We start from the raw sequence: 22,678 nt of genomic DNA on the forward strand, positions 1-22,678 counted from the left end.
CCGACATAGGGCTTAATCCTAGGACCCTGGGACCATGACCTGAGCCAGAGACAGATGCTCAACCAACTGATGTTCAACCTGGGCTGAGCCACCCAGGTACCCCATAAATCTTAGTGCCTTATAAGAAGAGGCCAGAGAGCCAGCTTGTTTTCTTCTCAACCATGTGAGGATGCAGTAAGAGGTTGGCAGTATGCAACTCAGATGAGGGCTGTCAACAGAACCCAGTCATGTTGGCATCCTGATCTTGGACTTCTAGTCTCCAGAACTATGAGTAATAAGTTTCTGATGTCTATAAGCTACCCAGTCTATGGTACTTTGTTGTAGCAGCAAGTACTTTGTTGTCTTAGCTGCTAAGAAGCAGGAGTCTAGTTTATATCTCCATCCTTCTGTGGAACCCGAGGTCTATCCCTGTATTGACCCTAAAATCCAGTATGTAGCTGTTAGGTAGTTCTGGCTTCATGTCCTTCTGAGATCTGAGAGGATCAGCTCAGGATCACATTGCTCTGGTTTTTAGTTAGTTTTTGTTTTGGTTTGGTTTTGCCCCAGTACCTAGATATTTCCTATTCTTTCAAACTCAGCTCTTTAACTAAAAAATACTATGATATTGAATTCATAATTTCTATGTTTTATGTCAGCTCATCTGCCATATTGTCAGTGTAAAAATTTCTTGGTCTCAAATCTCCCATTTTTTTTTATAGTGTCACATATATTTGTGTATATAGAAAGTAGATATAAATATCCAAACTATAAACCTAAACAGATTTATAACTTAAATCTAAAAATTTACAATGAATAAAATTAAAATTAACAACATTAACTTAGTAAGATCAATTTGTGGTTTTGCTAAAACGAAAGTGCTATATCCAACATGAATCATATTGAATATCAGTGCAGAATTTTCAGTCACATGTGATGTGTGATTTTTCAATTTTCTACCAACTTTGTCTAGTTAACCTATGGTGAAACTTTTTTGTACTGTATGGTAAACTGTTTTGACTTTCACTTGATACAGGTGCATAAAGTCCATGTCTGCCCTTCTGCTCATGGCAAAAATATCCCATTACTTGATACCATTCTAATTGTAAACACAAATGCAAGGGCAAACACTAAAATAGCATAATGGTTTTCAATGATAAAAACAAGTATTCACATAAAACACACCACAATTAACTTATGTTTTTAGACAATCACAAAAATGTGGAAAATGTCCCATCCAGGACCATAGAACCATAGAACTGGTTTCTTTAAACCGGTTTGGGGAACTCTGATCTGTGACATATACTTGTGAACTACCTGCTTGAAGAGTCATCTCTGGAAATGATGCCAGGAAATTGGTGGAGTAGGCAGCTCCAAATTCTCATCCCTCCACAAAAACATCGACCAAATAAATGCTGAGTCAAGAAAAAGGCAGTCTGATAACAGTAGGAAATCTGCGTGGTATTTTTACTTGCCTTTTACCCACTTTCCCACCAGCACATTGGTAGTTTTGAAGCAGTAATGGCCCATGTTCATGAATGTGGGTCCCTGTTTACTGACTGCAGAAGGATCAGAGCATATCTTTAATGCAAATTATTGTGTCTGTTTCTTCCAGCCTGTTTGAGGGCTACCTCATGCTCAAATTATCTCAGTTTTTCATCATTAAAATGACTGTGCTGCCCAGAGCAATCTATCCTTTAGTGCCATCCCAATCAAAACACCAACAGCATTTTTCAAAATGCTGGAACAAACAATCCTAAAATTTGTGTGGAACCAGAAAAGACCCTGAATCACCAAGGAAATATTGAAAAAGAAAAACAAAGCTCAGGGCTTCACGTTGCCTGATTTCAGCTGTATTGCAAAGCTGTGATCACCAAGACAACATGGTACTGGCACAAAAACAGACATATAGACCAGTGGAACAGAATGGGCTCTCAACTCTATGGTGAACTAATCTTCAACAAAGTAGGATAAAATATCCAGTGGAAGGAAGAAAGTCTATTCAATAAATGGTGCTGGTAAAATTGGAAAGCTCTATATAGAAGAATGAAACTGGACCATTCTCTTATACCATACACAAAGTTAAACTCTAAATGGATGAAAGACCTCAGTGTGAGACAGGAATCCATGAAAATCCTGGAGGAGAACATAGGCAGTAACCTCTTTGACACTGGCCACAGCAATGTCTTTTAAGTTTCATCTCCAAAGATGAGGGAAACAAAGCAAAAATGAACTTTTGGAACTTTATCAAGATCAAAAGCTTCTGCACAGCAAAGGAAACAGTCAACAAAACAAAGAGACAATCCATGGAATGGGGGAAGATATTTGCAAATGACACTACAGACAAAGCGCTGATATTCAAGATCTATAAAGAACTTATCAAACTCAACACCCAAAAAACAGATAATAAAGCAAAAAATGGGCAGAAGACATGAGCAGACACTTCTCCAAAGAAAACATACAAATGGCTAACAGACACGTGAAAAAGTGTTCATCATCATAAGCCATCAGGGAAATTCAAATCAAAACCACACTGAGATACAACCTTACACCAGTTAGAATGGCAAAAATCGACAAGGCAAGAAACAAGTGTTGGAGAGGATATGGAGAAAGGGGAACCCTCTTACACTGTTGGTGGGAATGCAAATTGATGCGGCCACTTTTAAAAACAGTGTGGAGTTTCCTCAAAAAATTAAAAATAGAGCTACCCTATGAGCCAGCAATTGCATTACTGGGTATTTACCTCAAAGACACAAAAGTAGTGAAAAGAAGGGCCATATGCTCCCCAATGTTCACAGCAGCAATGTCCACAATAGCCAAACTGGAAGGAGCCAAGATGCCCTTCAACAGATGAATGGATAAAGAAGATGTGGTCCATATACACAATGGAGTATTACTCAGCCATCCAAAAGGGTGAATACTCAACTTTTGCATCAATGTGGTTGGGACTGGAGGAGATTATGCTGAGTGAAATAAGTCAAACAGAGATAGTCAATTATCACATGATTTCATTTATTTGTGGAACATAAGAAATAGCATGGAGGACATTAGGAGAAGGGAAAACTGAAGGGGGAGAAATCAGAGTGGGAGACGAACCATGAGAGACTCCAGGAAACAAATGGAGCATTTTAGAAGGGAGGGGGTTAGGGGGTTAGGTGAGCCTGGTGAGGAGTATTAAGGAGGGCAGGGATTGCATGGAGCACTGGGTTTTATATACAAACAGTGAATCATGGAACACTGCATCAAAAACTAATGATGTACCATATGGTGACTAACATAACACAATTAAAAAAAAATTATCCCAGGATGCTTCATGAGATTCTTCATCTCATGGGATGCTTCATGAGAAGCTTTGTAGAACAGAAGGCAGTAGGTTTGTATGTTCAAAGTGCTGGAAAAAAAAAAAAGCCTATCAACCAAAAATTGACAAAACTGTCCTTCAAAAATGAATTAGAAATTAAAACATGTCTAGATAAACAAAAACTGAAGGAGTTCATCCCTACAAGAAGTGCTAAACGGATTCATTTAGCTTTAAATGAAAGGGCCCTAGATGGTAACTTGAAGCTTTGTAAGGAAATAAAGAATTCCAGTAAAGGTAAATACATATAAAAATCAGTATTTTGGGGAGGGGGGTATTTCTGCTTTGCATTTCTACTTGATTTAAAAGACAAATCCCTAAAAAGGATTTCAAATGTATCTTACTGGGTACACAATATATATAAATGTATAGGAATGTTGTAATTTGTGGCAACTACAGGTAACCTAGATGAAAAGGACAAAATTCTAGAAATACACTTTATCTAAACTGGCTTCAGAAGGAAGAGAATATTGTAATAGACTATGTAATAAGTAAAGAGATTGAATCAGTAATCAAAAACCTCCCCAAAAAAGTCTAGGACTAGATGGCTTCTCTAGTGAATTCTACCGAAGATTTAAAAGGAATTAATACCAATTCTCCATAAACTCTGCTGGAAATATAAGAGCAGGGAAGACTTCCTAACTCATTCCATGAGATCAGCATTAACCCTGCTACCAAAGCCAAATAAAGACACCACAAGAAAAATTACAGACCAATATTCTGCATAAATATAGAAGGACAAACCCTCAAAAAAATACTAGCAAAGTGAATCCAGTAATATTGAAAGGGTTGTGCACCTGGGCCAACTGGGATCTTACCTGTGAATGTGGTGCTGGTCCACCATAATGGAATCAATATACTACATTAATACACTACATTAATGAGTGAAGGAAGAATACTACATTATCATTTCAATTCTCACAGAAAAGTAATCATAAAAAAAAATCCAATACCCTTTTGTGGTGAAAAACACTCAGACAACTAGAAATAGAAAGGAATATTTTCTTTTTTCCTATAATTGTCTGTATTTGTACTAAAATGTTTCTAGATGTGAGATTCTTCTTATTTATTTTATCTGACATTCATGGAGCTTTTTGGATCTGAGGCTTAATGTCCTTCATTAGTTTTGAAAAATTCCCAGCCAGGATCTCATCAACTATTTTTTCTTTTCAGTTCTTTCTTTTTTCATTTTATTCCTAGGAATTTTAGTTACATTAGCTGTATTAAAAATATATTAGATTTTTTTTACTGTGTTTCATACTTTTCATATAATAATTTGTTTTATACATCTGATTTTCTTTCTTGGAGTCTGAATATCTGGTTGGACCTATCTTCTAGTAAATTAATCCTTCTGCTATATCTAATATGGCATTAAAAACATCTTTTGAGCTCTTAATTTCAGGATTTGTGTTTTTCAGTTTAGAATTTTTATCAGTTTTCTATTGATGGATCTCTGGTCTAAAATTATCTATCGTGTTACCAGTTTTGTAAACATTATTTCATACAATAATTACAATATCTGAATTATCCAAGGGTTTTTGTTTTCTATTTTTTTATCTTGTTTTGCCCCACCCCCTATCATGATAATATTTCTGTTATTTGATATTTCTGATAACTTTTTAAGTTCTGGACCATGTATTCTCACTGCAAAGTAGGCTATCCTTAAGGTTTTGTAAAGATTAGCCTGTTTCTGGTTTATGTATAATCAAAAGGTATAGTCCTGCTGGAATTTCAGCTTGAATCTTGGGCTGTTTGCCAGAACCCTTCCTCCTTGGTGGACCTTGATCTTCAAACTTCTGCCTAGCCCCTTGAGACTACTTTTAAATTCTGCTTGGCTTTCTCACCTCTTGGCAGTTCTTCTTGATTGTCATTCTGTTTCATGCCCCCTTTACAGTTTAGGATTAAGTAAAAGCAAACAGTGTAAAGAATGTCAATCTCTTTTCTCTGCAGTATACTTTCCTCTAACATCATCTTCTTCCCTAATTTTGACTAGGGGGCCTGGAGTAAGAGTGCTGAATTCATTGTTATTTGACTCCACATGATTGAGCAGTTCCAGTTTTCTTCTCAACTTCCATTCCCCCGTGTTGGGAATAAGCAAATTCCCCAAAGGGAAGAAACACTGGAGAAATTCCAGGTCACCTCAGTGTTTAACTTTTCTCTTGTTTCCCTAAGTCTTTGTATCCTCCTTTGCTCTCTGATGCCGTCAAACAGCTGTTTTTATTTTGTTTTGTTTGCATTATTTCATCAAGTTTTACAGTGGGTCTTGGTGGGAAGGTTTGTTTTATATCAGCTGCATTGTCCTTGCAAGGCTCCTAAGTCTCTTTTTATCTGTGGATACTCTTCATTTTTTTTTTTAATACTTTGTTAGTTATTTGTTAAAGAAAATCAGCTACTTATTTTTATAAGATTTCCCCTGATACATCCCTGTGGTGTCACTAAACATGTTCTTCTGTGCTCTTAAGTTGGTGGTTAAATATAGATGTAATTTTGACAAAAACTTTATAAATACTTATGTACATTTCTAATTGCATTGAGTTGGGAGTCTCATAATGTCTAGTTTTCTCTATTTTTGAATGTTAAAAATTAGCCCATATGTTGATTTTAATTTTAACTTGCATTTGTGTCAAACGATAAATAAATGTATGTCTTTAACTTTGTAAGAAAGTGCCAAATGGTCTTTAATGGTAGCTATACCATTTTATGTTTCTAAAGACAATGTATGAAAGTTCCAGTTGCTCAAAATTCTTGTCAACATTTGGTATTGTCATCCTTTTGTTAATTATAGTCATGGTAATGAGTAGGTACTGGTGTTTTTTTTTTGTTTTTTGGTTTTTTTTTTTTTTGTGGTTTTATCATTTCCCCAGTTCCTCCTGCTAAGTGAGCACCTTTCATATGCTCATTGGCTATTCATAGATCTTCTTTTATCAAGTGCCTATTCATATCTTTTCCCCATATTACATTGGGCTGTTTTTCTTCTTATTAAGTTGGAAGAGTATTTTATATATTCTGGATACCAGTTCTACTGTAGTTTCTATATTCAGTTTTATATATATCCTGGATCCTTAGCTTTTCATCGTGTCCTAAGAAATCCTGTACTCTGAGTTCTAAAAACTTTTCTCTTGTGTTTTTTCTAGAAGATTTGTTAAACTGTAACTTTTTGTTTGGGTATGTGATCCATTTAGGTATTTTCTTCTATATATCAGAATGATGAAACAGTAGAGGTTTATGTTTAGGCATGTGGCTATCCATTTGTTCAAGCACCAATGCTAAAAAGCTCTTTTAAGATTTCATTGGACATTATCCCATTTACTGACGAGAAGACATTTCCTGGCCACAACACACAAAGTTCAATATATGTGTCTTTTAAATCCATGTTATTATATTATTATTCAGGCCTCACTTACCATGATAATTTTTTTCTGGTTGATCTGTCCAAGTCTCAGTGTATTCTCTCAAGATCTCTTACTATCATTGTGCTGTCTGTGGTTTCTGGTACTTTCCCTGTTCTATGGTTTTTTAAAACGCATTCTCATGCAATATTATGCATCATGTTAGAGCTTGTGGCAGTGAGACCTTTTTTTAGAATGCTGATAGGAAATGATTTTTGTTTAATAATGTTTGCCTTGAATTTGAACTTACATCTTATTAATATATTACTACTTCTTCTTTTACATTTGTTTTTTCTTTATATGCCTTTACCCATTATTTTATCTGTCAGTTTCGTTAATTTTTTGTCTTACCTTTGTCTTCTAATAAGATAATTTAAATGATATACAGTTATTGTGCTGTTTATTTCGCTGTGTTTAGTTTTGTTCTTTCTCTTTTTTTTAAGATTTTATTTATCCATTTGAGAGAGGGAGTGAGAGAGAGCATGAGGGGGGAGAAGGTCAGAGAGAGAAGCAGATTCCCTGTGGAGCTGGGAGCCTGATGCAGGACTCAATCCTGGGACTCTGGGATCATGACCTGAGCCAAAGGCAGTCACTTAACCAACTGAGCCACCCAGGCGCCCCTGTTCTTTGTCTTTTAAAAGTTTCTTTTGTTTCCTTTGTTTGGTGCATATGCCATATTTTTTAGCTTTGTGCATCTCCAGGGCTTTAAAGAACGTATGTTCGTTTGTTCTTTCTTTCTTTTTTTTTTTTCAAAATATTCTTCAACTTATAATCCTCTAAGTGTTAGAATTAGTATGAAAAGTTTTATTTGTGACATATTTAATATAAGTGGTTTACTAATACATTTTCATTATCCTCCTCTTCCTCTTCTATATTTTTAGCATGTCTCAGTGTTTTAGATCAAGAGTATTGCTATTATTATTACAGTATTATATTCTATATTATGTCTTTTCCAGCAGTAAATACTGAAATTTACATTCATTTTCAAGACAAGTAGTAAATTTATCTCACTTTCAGTTAGTTTGCTTGCTTTAGACCATGGCTTTCACAATACATATCTTTAAGTAAAGATATTTGTTGCATATTTTGAGGCCTTGTGTATATTTCATGATGTTTTCTTCTCACCTTTTAGCTTGATCGAAATAATTTTTTATATCCCCTTTTTCCTATGATACTCTGTCTTTGTTGTTCCACTATTATCTACCTCTTAGTGTTGCGGTAGAGAAATCTGATTTTGTTTAACAACATAATTTTCTACCTGAATGCTTGTACTCTTCTGTAAATATTTTTTCCTGATACATTGAGTCTTCTCTTTTTTTTTTTTTTTAAGATTTTATTTACTTATTTTAGGGTAGAGGGGCATAGGGAGAGGGAGAGAGTCTTAAGCAGACTCTGCACTGAGTGTAGAATTTGATGTGGGGCTTGATCTCATGACCCCAGGATCATGATGTGCGCTGAAACCAAGAGTCAGAACTTAACTGACTGTGTTGATTATTCTTAATGTTTCATTTTTTTCTTGACTTCCCTTTACAACATCATTTGACCTGATGCTAACTTTATCTTCTGTGTTCAAATTGATCATTTTTTCTGTTACCATTTTTAGCTTCATACCAAGTTCCAAGAGAATATCTTGTGTTTGTTTTCCACATAACTTGGTTAATTTTCTCTAGCATGAGTTCTGCATTTATTCCCTCTCATATGGAACTCAGTTTAGCTACTGTGCTTTTGGTATTCTTAGAACCCTTTTATCGTACCCATCTCTCTTTATATTTCCTGTTGATTTTTGGATTTATTATGTTATTTCCCCTCACACTATTTTCTCCTTATTGCTTTATGCTCCTCTTTTATTGGAAATGATTATTTTATCTTTTAGATAATGATACCAACAACTTTCTTGAAAGTTTCCTTTTTATCCTCTAATATATAATTTTCTGAGGCTTGGGAATTGTGTCTTTTAGATGCTGTATTAGTCTGAATTCTCCCGAGAAATCGAACCAATAAGGGGTGTGTGTGTGTGTGTTTGTGTGTCTGTGTGAGAAAGGTTTGTTGTGTGTGTATAAGGTTTATTATAGGAATTGGCCCATGTGATTATGGCTTCTGAGCAGCCCTAAGATCTGCAGTTGTTAAGCTAGAGACCCAGGAAGTTTGTGTAAGTTCTGGAGTGAAAGCCTGCAGGCTCAAGACCCATTAAGAGCCGTTTTTTAGTTCAAGTCTGAAGCCTGGATAAGACTGATGTTCCAGCTCAAAGCAGTTAGACAGGAGTCCCTCTTACTCACAGGAGGATATGCCTTTTTGTTCTGTTTATGCCTTCAACTGATTGGATGAAGCCCACCCACTTTAGGGAGGGGAAACTGCTTTATTCAGTCTATTTAAATATTAAGATCATTTAAAAATACTCTCCCAAACATATCCAGTTTAATGTTGGACCACATATTTGAGTACCTTGTGACCCAGTCAAGTTGATACATAAAGTTAACCTTTGCAGATTGCTGTAACCGCCCCCCCTTTTCATTTTATGGCATTTTTACTTGGGCCATGTGCTAGTATTTTATTCTCCCACTTGACCTCAGATATAGTTCTTCACATATTGTATCTTTGTCAAAAAACAAAGAGAGTAGACAGCTTTTCATCCTTTCCTTTTCTCCATTTAATGGTAGTCACATCCCTTTCCCAAACTCTTTGTGTACTTAGTAATGATATGCATGCACATCTCATCTCTGGTTTTGATTCTACTGGCTTTTAAGTTATCAGTTATTACAGCTAATTAACTTCAGTGGCTTTCATACCTAAGACTGTCTTTTCTCACATAGTAACAAGTCCCGTAATTATAATCACATAGAAGCTCAGGAATGTCACGGCTAAGGCATTTATAACCTCTTGACCCCTTTCTAAGGGTTTCAAGGTAACTAGAAATTTAGCCATTATGTCCCTATTTAGACAGCAGAAAGAAGGAGGGAGCAGGCAAGAGGGTTTCTGAAGACATTTCTGCTTTCAAGTCATTTGCCTTCCATATCTGACAAGAGGCTGAGAAACGTAATTATTCCACTTGTGTTGCCAAGGATTATTTCGTTAATGTAGAAGGGAGCAGGGATAACGAGTAGGCAACTAACATAGTCTGCACGTATTTTTTGAGTGGAGGTGCTGTCTTCCTATGACCATTGTCTGCTTCTCTAAAAATTTTCTAAATTTGTGGAGTACGATGTAAATGGTCAATTTCTAGCATGTCCTATCATAGAGACTCTTCCATTCTTGTTCTTCCTTTGCTGACGGGGCTGTGCCTCTGAGATTACATTATATTTCAACAGTTTTCCTTTAACTGTAGCTTTATGCTATCTCTTCAAGTTCTACAGCTTCTGCTCAGATTAAGACGCTAGGTGGCTGGGGGTAGTTGAGGGACACACGAGGAATAGGGAGAACCATATTCTTACTGGCCAGGAGTAGCAAGTATAGAGAGGAACAGCTGCCTGGTTCTGGATTATGTGATGCTCAGGGTCTCTGAGATCAAGGGATGGATGGTAGAAGACTTTTCACCAATGTTTGATGCCCCATATTCTGAATTCTAGCAACATTTTTCTTAATTCAGCTTCTACTTCCTATTCAGAATAACTTCAATGCTGTGTTTTCAGTCTTGGTTTTAGCATTTTCGTGGTTTTTTCATCTTTTTCAGGCTCTTTTCTATTAGGAGTGTTTGTAAAAAGCTACACTGAAGGGCTGTTAGCCAGGCAGTCTTTATTCAGTGGGTATTTATTTTAATAGCCATTTGGTTTCATTACCTTTTAATGAGTTCTTTGATAGCGAGTTCCTTAATTAACAAGGCAGTCTTTCAGGTTTCCGCTTTTCTAATTGTTAACATATTTTGGTGCTTTCACACAGATACACTGTGATGAAAAGTTTCCACTTTACAGCTCCTGTAGGGCCTTTCAGAAGGGGAAAGATGGGGATGGGGAGAGTATGCAGTGTGTTTCCTTAGAATATAAATGGTTTAAGAGATTTTACTTACTGAGACTGAATGAAGTACTCATAATTCATGCTCAATTTCCTAGGACAGGAGTAACTCAGAGTGGATTTCTTCACATATGAAAGTTGATCAAATCCAGCTCACATTAGAATTTGTATGTTGACTCTCTGCAACTGCCTCTCCGGAATCGTGGAATATTTAATTCTGCCTGGGACCCAAGTCAGTTTTCATTTAAACATCTCCTTGAGCTATCTGCAGTACTCCTCCCAAAGATAAGAACATTTTATAAAAACTACCTATCACTCATTGAGACCCTCATATGTGCCAGATACTGTACTGGTCTCTGTATTCTATTATCCCATTTATTGCATAAATTTCTGCAAGGTTGGTGTCATTATCTCCACTTCACTGATGAACAAGCTAAGTCTAATCAAGATCGAATAACTTTCCTAAAGGTCACGTAAGTGATAGGACCGAGATTTGAACCTAAATTAATATGAGCCAAAGTCCTTGCTCTTTCTCTGCATTTCTCTCCCAGTCTAGTCCTGTCTTGTTTTCACTACCACGTACCGTAAAATGGACGTGATGGCTCAGGCACTGTTCTCCCATAGTAAGATTAATTAGAGAGCTAATGAAATTGTTGTAAAGAAGATCTTAAATGATTTCCCTCAGAGAAGCCTAAGGTTTTAAATATTCTGAAATGAAGTATTTGTATTGGCAGAAAATAATGAACCAAAGCACCTACAGGATACGTTAGCTCAAAAAAGTGAAAAAGAAACTCAGGCTAATGAGGTGTTTGGGAGGAGGAATGCTCTTATTTAGGGCATCGACCAGTTAGGAACCGAGTAATAAGTTGTATGTGGAAGTTAAAAGCGACTGGTTGGCAGACAGTCAGGCGTCTGTACCATTGTGTTTTGTAAACTTTCTCCTATGGCTGTGGTGTGTTTTTTCCAAGCCCACTTAATTTTTTATGAGGTTTGTAAAGGTCTTGAATAAACAATTGAGATTATAGAGGTTTTCCTGGAAGCTTTGGTTAATATTTTAATACGCTCTGCTTTGTCACATTATTAAATAGCTTATTGGAAAGTTTGAAAGAGAGTGTTTCTTTTTTCTTTTTCTTTTTTTTTTGTTCTAGCAGTTAAATATCAAAATTCGATATAGTTTTTAGCTGATTCTCTCTCTTCTTTTTATTTTAACTTGATGGCTCTACAGATTACCCTTGGATTGGGAATCAGCATCTGGGAGGCCTCCACTTAAAATTCACTTAAAGTGAAATTACAGTTTAGAGGGTATACCTTGAAATGAAGCCAGGGATTGTAAATGTAGGTGGTAAGAGAGAACTGGAGAGGGAGAGGGGGAATTGGATAGGGTCAGAAAACAGGAACTAATAGAACTTTGGAGATTACCTCATTGTGACCTTTTGCTCATTAATATTTGAATCTGATTCTTTGGCGTCTTGGTTGCAGTCTGGTGAAATGTCAAGCATGGCAAAGACTGAATACCTTCAAAGACATTTCTGTGTTAATGAGATGACTTGATGAAGTTGACCTTTAACCTGAACAGGAATTGAGGGAAGAAAGGAAGAGTTTTTATTTCTCATTATGAGGACTTCTTATTCTATGGAGGTTTGTGTAGTAATAATTGTTATTTGTAGAGTACTTTATATGACCTCATTTCAAATTGGAAGCCACTCGAAAACATTTCCGTGTTGTTGTTTTTGGGATGTAATGAAGGTCACCCAGAAAAATCCTACCACTTTTGTGAAGGCTTCTCTGACTGTTTTGGCCTCATAACCGTTTCTTCTAAAATCATATAGCACTTAGAGTTTATTCTGCTCAATTTAGCACTTAATTGCATGTTCTCCTTGATTTGCTTCAGAACGGGAAGTACACTTTCCACTTTTTTGTGTGACAGAATTTTTTTGGTTAAAAAGAAAATCATATGACTCTATAAAAGGCATAAACGGTTAGTAAAATATTACGAACTCATAAAATACTTACATTTTAAGCAAATATACCCAATGTCTTGTCAACTGTTTTTCATGCTCAGGATCAGAGGAATAAAAATTATGAAAATAATCATAAGACATTTACTGAGTGCTTCATATAAGCCAGATACCATGGTAAATACCGCATAGGAATTCTCTTTATTTAAACATTACAACAGTTCTGTTTTTCCGATGACAAAACTGAGGCAAAGATTAACATCAGTGTTCTAGGGCATCGTATTTAGTGTTTATTTTCTTTAAACCACACGTCTGTAATTTGTCTATTTACCTTTATATATTTTCCTGTTTGTTTTTTCTCTTAACACTGTTTTGGTCTATGACAGTAGAACATAAAAGTCAAGGTATTTGCTGGTGTTTTGTTGTTTTGTAATGGGCATGTACTGATTATGATTAACTAGCAATGCCTTTTATCCTTTATTGTGAATTTGAGTTCATAAGACCCATATGTGAACGCATTTTCTTTATAAAGCAAAATGTTTGCCAAGCTGATAATGGAAATTAAGACTAGGGCATATAAAATATAGTTTTTTCTGGTTAATATATATTGGCAAATTAAAAAGGTTCTTTCTGCGTTCTAGTTGTGCTCTCAAAGCTCAACCAGACTTATTTTCTAGTTATAAATATTTTTATGTTTATATTTGTGTATTTATATACAAAATACAAAACCAGAGAATTGTCAATAAAATGAAGGGAACCCATGCTTGGGATGTAAATAGCAATTGGTTTCAGAGGAATAGGATGCCAAAGAAGAAAGAAACACCAAGAAAGAACCCCCCAAATGTCTTTATAAAATTCCCCTTCAGTTCCTGGCTGATTCCTAAGCTTCACATGAATAGGGTGTACTCTGGAGCTGTACAAGACATCAGCTGCTGTAATATTAGTAAGGGAACAAATATTCTGGAGTTGCACAGCAGAGACATTGAGGACTGGATCCACAGAGAGACCTGATGAGCACGTGGCCTTTCTGTTTAAATATCGGTAAAGCCATTGGTAGGGATTAAGGACAAGCTCCTAAGATGAAGGATGAAATTAAAATAGACCCACTATAACTTTAAAAACAAGCCTGACAAAAGGAAAGTGATCTACTAATGATTTAACTGCCTGCCTAAACCAAACTTAAAACTCTACTGAGGAAGATAAAATAATGTAGTGCCTCTATAGCATCTTATCTATAATGTATGGCATATGAAATAGAGGTTTTTAATGTGATAATAAGCAGAAAAACTGATCTGTAATCAAAAGTTAAAACAATCAATAGAAACAGATAGTTAGATAATCCAGATATGCTAGGAGATAGAGATTTCAAAATAACTGATTAATATTTAAAGAAGACAGATGAAAGAATAGACAATATCAAAAAAATTATCTGAACATATATTAAAAATCAAATATGTGTTTTAGATAGCAAAATACAGATTTGTAGTGAAGAGCCCATTAATGTATGCTCTTAAAAATGGATTAAATGTGTTTAACAACAGACTCAATAAAGCAGAAGTCAAGATAAGTCAACTCAAAGATCTATAGAAAACACCAAAACTTAGACAATAGAAAAAAAGAATACAAATTTTACTTTTAATTTTTTAAAAATGTAATAGGGCATAAAAGAGAGGTGGAGCACAGTTGAAAGGTGTAATATGCATGTCCTTGGAGACCCAGAAATAGAGGAGAGAATGAGAATTGTTCAGAGGCTTTAATGTGTCTGCACTCAGTAATAGATCTTCAACTGTATTAAAAAACAAATACAACTGATAGAACTGAAAGGACAAATAGATAGATTCACAGTTATAGTTGGTTATTTTAACATTCCTTCAGTAACTGATAAAACAAGTAGACAAAATACCAATAAGACTATAGAAGACTTGAATTGTAATTTCAAACAACTTGACATTCCACCAACAGCACCATTTTTTTCCCTAGTGCACATGCAACATTCACTAAGCTAGAACACATTCTAGACCATAAAATAAGTCTTAATAAATATAAAAGGTATAAATTCTTACCATGTTTGCCATCTGCAACAGAAATAAATTAGAAATCAATAGCAGACGTATTTATGTAATATACCTCACTTTGACATAACATATCATCTTTTTTATGTAATGCTGGATTTGATTTGCTATTGTGTTGAAATTGTGTGTGTGTTTATGTAGGATGTTTCTTTATAGTTTTCTGTTCTTATATCATCTTTGCCTTGGATTTTGCCATTAAGGTAATGTTGATCTCATAAAATGCATTTTAGAAATGTTTTCTCCCCCATCTTTATTTTGGGAAAGGTTTTTTTTTTTTTTTTTTTTTTCTCATTTTATTTATTTTTTCAGCGTAACAGTATTCATTCTTTTTGCACAACACCCAGTGCTCCATGCAAAACGTGCCCTCTCCATTACCCACCACCTGTTCCCCCAACCTCCCACCCCTGACCCTTCAAAACCCTCAGGTTGCCCCAACCTCCCACCCCTGACCCTTCAAAACCCTCAGGTTGTTTTTCAGAGTCCATAGTCTCTTATGGTTCGCTTTTTTTTTTTTTATTTTTTTTTATTTTTTATTTATTTTTTTTTTTCTCATTTTATTTATTTTTTCATATTTTGGGAAAGGTTTTGTCTAGACTTAGTTTCATTTCTTCCATTAATACTTGATAGAATTCACTAGTGAAATAATTGGAGTCTGAAGTTTCTTCATTGGAAGGTTATAAAATATAAATTCAGTTTCTTTGTTAGAAATAAGCTTATTTAATGTGTGTGTGTGTGTGTGTGTGTGTGAGGTGTGTGTGTGTTTGTGTGAGAGAGGGAGAGAGAGAGAGAGAGAGTCTCAGGAGATGCAGATAAAGCATTTAGCAAAAACGGACACCCTTAAATAAAACAACAACAACCGACTTCGCAGCAGACAAATCTAGTCTTATTTAATCTAATAGAAGAGTATCTTTTTACTCTTACTTTTTATTTAATGGTAAAAGACTGAATGTTTGACCTCTAAGACCAGGAACAAGACAAGTATGTCTGCTCTCAGCATTCTAACTCAGCATGCTCTTGGAGCTAGCTCATGCAAAATAACAAGTAAAAGACATACAAAGTGAGCTAATTTCAAGAGCGGAGAATAAAAAATGTTTTCTTCTTAAAAAAGATAACATCAGGGGTGCCTGGGTGGCTCAGTGGGTTAAGCCTCTGCTTTCGGCTCAGGTCATGATCCCAGGGTTCCGGGATCGAGCCCCATATTGGGCTCTCTGCTCAACATGGAGCCTGCTTCCTCCTCTCTCTCTACCTGCCTCTCTGTCTATTTGTGATCTCTGTCTGTCAAATAAATAAATAAAATCTTTTTTAAAAAAAAAGATAACATCATTGTCTACGTAGAAAATTCTAAGGGATTTTTTTTAGGAAGGTAGTGAAACTAAGTTTAGTAAGACCACAAGGTACAAGGTCACTATGCAAAAAAAGGGTCTGTTTCTTTTTTTAAAAGATTTTATTCATTTTAGAGGGAGAGAGAGCACATCAGCACAAGCACAATGGGAGGCTGTGAAGGCGATGGGAGGGTGTGAAGGGGCAGAAGGGAAGGAAGAGAGACTCAAGTGGAGCCCTACACTGGGCTTCATCTCACAACCCTGAGATCATGACCTGAGCCAAAGCCCAAGAGTTGGATGCTCAACCAGCTGAGCCACTCAGGCGCCCCAAAGCAGATCTATTTCTGTGTACTAATAAAGAGGAATCTGAATCTGAAATTAAAATCTGAAATTAGAATCTGAAATTAAAAATCAATGTCATTTACAACATCAAAAACCAGGAAATACTCTATAACAAAGTAGTATGTGCTAAACTCGTGCACTCAAAACTGTAAAACATTACCCCCCCAAAATTAAAGAAAATCTAACTAAATACTGCATTTATGGATGCAATATTACTTAAATGTCAGTTCTCCCAAAATGTAAATGTAAAGCTCTTTTCCACCAGGCTGTAGGTGAGTATTAAACCCCAATGCCCTAGGGCATCCATGATATATAATGAAGCAACATTTCTTCTATGTATGTTGAATTGTACCAGCTATACCAGTCTTGAAGGAAATGAGTACAGATGCTTATAAGCTGATTTTAAGATTAATATGGAAATTTAAAAATTTTAAATAAAATAACCAAGACTATTTTGAAAAGGGGGACTAATGTTAGAGAACTTTATGCCACCTGATTTCTATATTCACTGTAAAGCTTTAGTAAGTAAGAGTGAAGTATTGGCGTAAAGATTGACAAAAAGATCAATGGAACAGAATAGGTTGTCTGATTTTTAACAAAGGTGCTTACGCCGTATCACTATGTTGTACACTAATAATGAACACTGGAGTGTACGATGTATTGAAGCTAATATCATACCATATGTTGTCTACGTGGAATTTACATAAAAACTTTTAAAAAATAAATAAAAATATGTTTGCCTGTCTCTACCTCCACTCATTACCTGCCTGGACAATAAACTCGAACAGGTACTTTTTAAAAGAGGTTATCCATTTGGCCAGTAGGCATATGAAAAGATGCTTTAACAGAATGACTCATGAAGGAATTCAAATTGAGACTACAATAAGATACCACTACACACTGGCAAAATAGCATGAATTAAAAAGTCTTACAATACCAAGTGTTGGAGTGGATAGGGAATAACTCTCGTACATTGCTCTTGGGAGTATGAAATGGCACAATCACTCTGAAGAACTTTGGCAGTTTCTAATAAAATTAAATATATAACTATGTGATCTAGCAATCTTTTTTTAAAGATTTTTTTTTAATTTATTTATTTGACAGATAAAGATCACAAGTAGGCAGAGAGGCAGGCAGAGACAGAGGAGGAAGCAGGCTCCCTGCTGAGCAGAGGGCCCGATGGAGGGCTCGATCCCAGGTCCTGGGACTATGACCTGAGCTGAAGGCAGACGCTTTACACTGAGCCACCCAGGCACCCCGTGATCTAGCAACTTATTCCTAGGTATTTTTTCCAAGGAAAATGAGTATTTCCACTTAAAAGACTTTATTCACAATAGCCCCCAAATAGAAGTAACCCAAATACATACCAGGAGAACAAAATGAATGAACAAATGGTGATTTAGTCATACTCCTCCACGATAAAAAGGAGCAAACTGTAGATACATACAATGCCATGGATGAATCTCAAAAACATGCCGAGTGCAAAAAACTAGGCACAGAGGAGGACTGTAGGATTCTTTTTATACGAAGTTCAAGAACAAGCAGAACTAATCTATGGGGCTGTAAGTCAGAAGAGTTATCTCATGGTGTGGGTGAATCTACGGATTTGAAAAGGGCATGAGAAACTTCTGAGTTTATGGAAATGTTCTGTATCTTGAGCTGGATGGCAGTTTTATAGGTTTTTACATATGAAAAGGTCATCAAGCAATATTCCTAAGATTTGCATATGTACTGTTTGTAATTATACCTCAACAAAAGCTTGCATCGCAAAAAGTGTTTCTTAAAGATTTCTTGTGTTTCTTAAAACATGATTGAGAATAAGTAAAGCAAGTGGATATGTCTCTGAACTGAGTTTATAGCATCTGATAAATCCCTCCTCTGACTTCTCCTTCCATCCTCTTCCTGAGTAGAAACTCCCAGTTTTCTTTGGACTAGGCTTTTATCTTTGGACTCCTTAATTTTTTTTTAAGATTTTATTTATTTATTTGACAGACAGAGATCACAAGTAGTCAGAGAGGCAGGCAGAGAGAGAGAGGGGAAAGCAGGCTCCCTGCCAAGCAGAGAGCCCAATGTGGGGCTCGATCCCAGGACTCTGGGATCGTGACCTGAGCTGAAGGCAGAGGCTTTAACCCACTGAGCCACCCAGGCGCCCCTGGACTTCTTAATTTTTTGACAACCAAGTTAGGTAAGGATTGTTTTATTTTTTTGCTATGCTCTTCTTATTTTTTATTTGTAGGGATTCACCATCTCATTGTAGGCTCTACTGATGGCTCAAAGAACACTACGTATGTTGTCCAGGATATTTTGACCATCATCCTTGGGCCTCATTTTTTTTTAAGCTATTGGGGAACTTTCATTTTTTTAGAATGGGGATTTATGCATGATTTTTTTAAAAAGATTTTATTTATTTATTTGACAGAGAAAGATCACAGGTAGATAGAGAGGCAGGCAGAGAGAGAGAGAGGGAAGCAGGCCCCCCACTGAGCAGAGAGCCCGATGCGGGACTCCATCCCAGGACCCCGAGATCATGACCTGAGCCAAAGGCAGCTGCTTAACCCACTGAGCCACCCAGGCGCCCCTTATGAATGATTTTAATGAGTGAATATTTATACAGATTCTTTCATTGATTTTAAGAATGTTCTTTGGACAGGATTGTAAGACATGAATTCAGTTGTGGGGAAAATCTACTTGGGGAGAATGTGTGATTTTTAAGGTAGCTTAAGTATCATAGTGAAGTAAGTATCATAGTGAAGTAAAAATTTGTTGTGGGATTTCTGGGGCACATGCTCCAGGCATGGTTTCCGATTGACAGAAACATATGGAAAGATCCAGAGCTCCTCCAAATGTAGCTTATGGACTGTCCATCCTAAGTAGATAGGAGGCTTAGTGCTCAGGAATGAAGTGGCCTCATCCAGAACTACGGGCTATTGAGGAAAAAGGAACAAGGTAGCTTCCTTGTTCAGTGAAGGAAAGGAACTTAAAAATCAAGTTCCATGAGGCAGGCAGAGGTAAGACAAAGATCTATCTTAAAGGAAATGCCTACCATAGAGGTCAGGGTTGAAGGTTAAGGAAGCAGAGGTACCTAGGTATACAGAGAGAGAGAGAGAGAGAACAATTTATAGGGTGCTTTGCATTCTAAGTAGTTCGTACTCTCCTTGCTAGACATCAGTTTCTGTGTCTGAACCTTTCCCTGTTTCACAGTGAAATAATTCATTAAATAACTTGAGAAAGAAAAATTTGACAAACCAAAATGTGAGCAAGGGAGTGTTATTCAGGAAGCAGAAGCAGAAGTTAGTGTGAAAGGACAGCTCTCTTTCACAGCATAGTTCCTGGCACTCTGCTTTTCTCTTACTTTGAAACTTGCTAAAATTATCCAGAGAAGGAGGAATTTGGCTTTGGCCATTTGCAGTGAGTAAGACAAGATCCTTGGTGATCTTGGACTCAGGGTTTGATCCCAGTAGGTTGACAGAGAGCTGTGGTTGGAGTCCATTCTCAGTTCCTACTGTGAATTCAGCTTTCTTTTGATGGGGAAAGGAGAAAAAACTTTTCGCTCAGTATCCTGGCCTTTGTATGCTTTGTATCTTCTTGTCTTCTTCATTCCCTTATCCCATGTCACGAGCAAGAGAAACATGTAGCAACTACCAAAGTCCCTTTCCTGGGAAGCAGGATCAAATGACTGTTAAGTCTTTGACGTCTGACAGGGTTGGTTGGATTCATATTCTAGATCCACCAGTTACAAGATATAGTCAATAGCTTAACCCCCCTCTCCTCACATATGTAAATCAAGGATTAAATGCCTCATGGGGTTCTTACAAGAATTATGTGAGAGTACTTTCAAAACTTTGGAACATAGTCAGTGCTCAATAAATTGAGGCAGCTGCTCTGGTGATAGTGGTAGAGATATTTGGTTGATGATGGTGATGCTTTCTCTAAGCTTTTCACCTCTGTTCACTTGTGTACAGTGAATTGCACTTAGTGTGTCATCGAAGTACATCGTAATTGGAAGTGATGAGTACCGAGCTTTCTGTAGGACTTTGATGGAGTCTGGAAGATTTCTGTACATTTGTGGTTTTTTAAAAGATTTTGTTTATTTATTTGCAAGAGAGAGAGGGCGAGAAAGCAGAAATGGGGGGAGCAGCAGAGGGAGAGGGAGAAGCAGACTCCCCACTGTGCAGGGAGCTGGATGCTGGGATCATGACCTGAGCCTACAGCAAACTCTTAACCTACTGAGCCACCCAGGTGCCCCTCTTACACATTTGTTATAATTGAGTTTAGTTGTGTCTTTTGTCAGAAACAATGGGTATCTCTTCCCTTTTTGTAAAGAGAATCAGATACTTCTGAGATACAAAGTTAGCCATTAGTGCATACCTACTTTGCATAGTTTGGGTGCCATAGTTTCTTTCCTTGCAAACCCTATGCTTTTTGAGCAAATGTACATACGTGATATGATAATGCAGTATATCACCCTGTGTGAAGTATTATGATACAAGGAAGACAGTAAATAGAATAGGAGATAGAAAAGATAATTGGAATTAGAGAATATGAATCTGGATATGTTTTTGAAGTAAGTGAGTTGATTTGGTTACCAAAGAGCTACATGGTGAAAATCAAAAAAGAATTTTCATGGGTCTTGATTCATGCCCAGCAATGGTTCTCGCTATGGTCATAAGCCTGACATTGAATTAACATCTTGAGTTTTCTCTTTGGTTGACTCTCTCCCTTTCCCAAACTTAAAAAAAGAAAAAGTAATTGTAACTGGATTGAAAACTAGTGTGAACTATTTAAGTGCTTTTGCAGTGGACTTTCAGTTCATTTAGGTGTTATTTACTGATTGTCTTGGAGTATATTAATAGTATAGATGCACTGAGAGGCAACATGATGTTGCCGATTGAGCTACCTATAAGACCTTGTGACTCAAAATCTCCCTGTATCCCAGGTTCCTCGTATATTCAAAATATGGTGATAATTCTTAGCTCATTTTTCATTTTGTCTTGCATTCCATCTTTATTTTTGTGCATTGTACATTGGCACTATTACAGCTTCAAAGATACAGCCTAGATGTGATGAGACTGATTTGAAAGTCTTCTTAGAGGTATCCAAAAGGGAGTTTTATGGGACTTTTCATAAGTTTAGGTTTTCTTAAGTCCTAAATTCTTATCCTGTTCTAGAGATTTTGGCTGTATGTTCTTAGAATCCACTTCATAATAAGATTACTTAAAAAATAGGGTGAAACCACCAATCTTTATTGCATAGTGTGTTGGTTGTTATTGCCTGAGTCTGTGTTTATCTGTTCTTAGAAAACCTATGGACACTGTGGTCGTAATGGAAACTGGAAGTGAAAGGGGGAATGGCTAGCGAACTGTGAATTAGCAAAGTTCCAAAATGCTTTCTTGATTTAGCAAAATATTTAACAATGAAAACATTCATTTCTGCAATATCATTTTGTTTGGAAATAAATAATTAACTTGAGGGGAAGTGAGGTGAAATGTAATTGGAGGGCAGTTAAATAACAGTATATTAAGAGCAGTATAACATGTGGTCATGTATAAGTGCATTTGGCCTTATTGATTGATATATATTGATTGGAACTTAAAAGCCAAGTCTGTGTTTCATGTTAATATATTAAGGTTAATAAGCCCTTTACTATTTTGAGATGAATAATGATTCAGGAGGATCAACTATCTTATCCCAAATTGCACAGCCAGTAATGGTGGTGAATAAAAGTTGGAACTTTCTGACTCTTAAGCTATCTTTTCATTTTACCAGTCCAGTTTTGCTTCTCCTTGGCAATCTGTTTTGGCCACTGAAACAAGCCTTTCAAATGCTATCTTCTTCAGCCTCTAGTTTCACTGGGCTTTTCACTCTTTGATTTTCACAGCATCTCTATGTTCAGCTTGTCAGGTTCCTTAAGTATCTGTCTTGGCCTAGATAATTATGTTGGGTTACACATTAAAAAGAAAGCCACAGCCAATAGTCAGTATTTGAGGAGTTGGCTCCTGAACTGCCACCCTCGTACCTGTGTGGGCCTAGTCTAGGCCTTGGATAACCCATAAACCCTGTTATCACCTGGACCAGGTTTTGCTCCACGGTTCAGTGTAAGACAGTGTAAGAATTATTACTGCCTTTTAGGTGATGGTATAGTGGAAAGATACAGATTTAGGACTGGGTCGAAATACCAAAGAGCTGTATGAGTTTGTCAAAATTTCTGAACTTCCCAGGAAGCTTTAGTGTAGTCATCTACAAGAAGAAAGAATACCAACTTCTTGCGGTGATTCTGAGAATGAAATGAAATAGCATAAGATGTCAGCCGCTTAAC

The 22,678-nt window shown here is 36.4% G+C and overlaps 1 protein-coding gene across 3 annotated transcripts in view; it reads left to right on the forward strand.

The window, feature by feature from the left end:
* EXOC6B (exocyst complex component 6B) overlaps positions 1–22,678 on the forward strand; it is a 624,123-nt gene that overhangs the window by 412,331 nt on the left and 189,114 nt on the right. The window lies entirely within an intron of this gene.

This window comes from Meles meles, chromosome 15 (assembly GCF_922984935.1).
Source record: "Meles meles chromosome 15, mMelMel3.1 paternal haplotype, whole genome shotgun sequence".
Taxonomy (NCBI): Eukaryota; Metazoa; Chordata; class Mammalia; order Carnivora; family Mustelidae; genus Meles; species Meles meles.